At 46.1% G+C, this 2,500-nt stretch overlaps 1 protein-coding gene across 13 annotated transcripts in view; it reads right to left on the reverse strand.

Moving 5' to 3' along the window:
* Positions 1-2,500, reverse strand: part of LOC122247622 (uncharacterized) — a 76,091-nt gene that overhangs the window by 24,153 nt on the left and 49,438 nt on the right. For 2 of the 13 annotated variants that reach the window (XM_086548860.1, XM_086548858.1), the window contains exon 1: positions 1-293. This exon is cut by the window's left edge and continues 1,304 nt beyond it. The exons of the other annotated variants lie outside the window; for them this stretch is intronic. The gene's annotated coding sequence lies outside the window, so the exon portion shown is untranslated. Of the gene's footprint in view, positions 294-2,500 lie in introns of those variants that run through there. 13 annotated transcript variants of the gene reach the window in all.

The raw sequence follows: 2,500 nt of genomic DNA on the forward strand, positions 1-2,500 counted from the left end.
CCGATGTCATCCTCTCCTGAAGACGATGGTGATGGGGATGCTGGTGTCAGCGAGGTGATGTCGTTCACTATTCTTTTTTCTTTGTTTGTTTGTTTGTTTGTTTCCCTTTTTACAGCAGGACAATTGTGGCTGCGAGAGAGTTATCAGGGCGGAGGGCCGAGGGTTGGGCGTTGCAACATTGATGTGCTTATCGGTAACGCATGACGGGAACCCTCCAGGCGCTGAACTCGCGCCCTCTCGAATTATATCACTCTCTCGCTCTCACTCTCACTCTCACTTACTCACTTTCTCTGTCTCTTGCACTCGCACTCGCTCGCTCTCCGCGCCCTCTCGAATTATATCACTCTCTCGCTCTCACTCTCACTTACTCACTTTCTCTGTCTCTTGCACTCGCACTCGCTCGCTCTCCCTTGCACTCGCTCTGTCTGTCTGTCTGTCTCTCTCTCTCTCTCTCTCTCTCTCTCTCTCTCTCTCTCTCTCTCTCTCTCTCTCTCTCTCTCTCTCTCTCTCTCTCTCTCTCTCTCTCTCTCTCTCTCTCTCTCTCACCAGCCGTCACACTCTCAGGTCAGCAGAGTACTGAAGACGAGGAGAGACGGGCGTCTACTCAACCCCCCTCGCCTCCCCCTCCCGCCTCCACTTAGTCATAGGAACTCCCTACGCGCGAAATCTGAGGCTCAGTGAGGGACAATGACTCATTCTACCGTTGGTGCAGACGCGGGTTTTGACAATTGGATTCTGCTACTTCACCTTTTGTTATTCTGCTCTTGCGCTCATCTTTGTATTTCTATACCTTCTTTTTTCTTCCTTTTAAAGACTTTGCATTTATGACCTTGCTTTTGTATATTTACTTTTTGAGTTAATTTCTCTTTATCTAAAAACGTCAACACAATGGGAAATATATTCATTCTCATTGCACATCTTAAGTTTGTATTTTACATTTACGATTTCATTAATGCTTCAAAGCATATTATCAGTACCATAATTTCACAAAAACGCACGTACACATACACATGCGTAAACAATATGTGCGCGCGTAAATAAATACATTAATCTATTATTTGATTATCAGTGACAAAGTATTGATCAAATAAATAGATACGAAACAAACAACCAACTCAATCAATTAGTAGATATCACTAGAAAAATCCTAGCCACATCCTTTTACACAAGGGATCCCTTGCCCGAGTCTCGATCCCGCCAACCGAAAAAACGGACTCGAGCCTAAAGAAAGAAAAGAAAATGCCTGCATGTGGCTCGCTCCAGCCATGGCGCCTTGTAGTATGCCAAATGATTCACACTAATGACTTCCTTTTATATATTACTTTCACCATTCTAAGAAGATGACTGAGTCTGCAATTTTGTCTCAGTTGTTCAGAATCTCGACTTTGGCATCCCGGTGAGTAACGCCGGCCGTCTCTCTCTCTCTCTCTCTCTCTCTCTCTCTCTCTCTCTCTCTCTCTCTCTCTCTCTCTCTCTCTCTCTCTCTCTCTCTCTCTCTCTGTGTGTGTGTGTGTGTGTGTGTGTTAGTGTGTGTGTGTGTGTGTTTGTGTTTATTGTTTCATGTTATACAATCACTTCACCATGAATAACACACAAAATCAAGCTACGATTACGAAAGCCAAATGTCACTTAGCTTTCCAATGCCTCCCTTTCCTCCCTTTTCCCCTCTTTTTCCTTTCTCCTTCCCCCTTCCTCCCTCTTCCCTTCTTTTTTCCTTTCTCCTTCCCCTTCCTCCCTCTTCCCCTCTTTTCCCTTTCTTCTTCCCTCTTCCCCCTTCCTCCTTCTTTATTTCCTTCCTTCCTTCCTTCCTTAATTCATTAATTCATTCATTCCTCTTCCTTCCCCTTCCCTCTTTCCTCCTTCTCCCTAACTGCGGGGCGGCGCCAGCCCCTGAGGGATTAGACGTCCAGGCGCCGGAAAGATCGATAACAAAGGGGAGGGAGAAAGTGTAGAAGGAAGGAGGGAGGGAAAAGAAAATGTAAGGGCACATTCAGCCATGATAAGAGAAGGAAGGAGGGAAAGAGAAGCGAAAGGGCACCTCCAGCCATGGCGAGGGAAGAAGGGAGGGAGGGAAAGGAAAATGAAAGGGCACTTCCAGTCATGCGACGCCTCGGGAGTGGCGTGAGGCGAACGTGACGTCTTTGCGAAGGCCAACCTATGTTTGAACTTCAGGCGGAACGCGAATTTTCATGCGAACTTCTCGTCGTTCCTCCCTTCATGAACAGGTGTGGCCTGCGCGGAAGAATGGCTGATTCGAGGATGTCTCCAGTCATTAAATTGCACATTCCAATACTGTCAAATGGGTTGCTTGTGTCTCGGCCGAGAAAGAAAATTATATTCGAGCGCCAGTGAAAGGGCGAGAAAAAAACGTCGAGAAACCAGTGAACTGCCAGACGCTGCCTGAAGAGTAAAAACCGGCGTTCCGGCAGGTTCATAATTATTTATTTTCATGCTTTTGACACCATTTCCTATTAAATACCACTAACTTTTTATCTGTTCA

The sequence above is a fragment of the Penaeus japonicus genome, unplaced genomic scaffold (assembly GCF_977035675.1).
Source record: "Penaeus japonicus unplaced genomic scaffold, GWHDUDI00000001_assembly GWHDUDI00000021, whole genome shotgun sequence".
Classification (NCBI taxonomy): domain Eukaryota; kingdom Metazoa; phylum Arthropoda; class Malacostraca; order Decapoda; family Penaeidae; genus Penaeus; species Penaeus japonicus.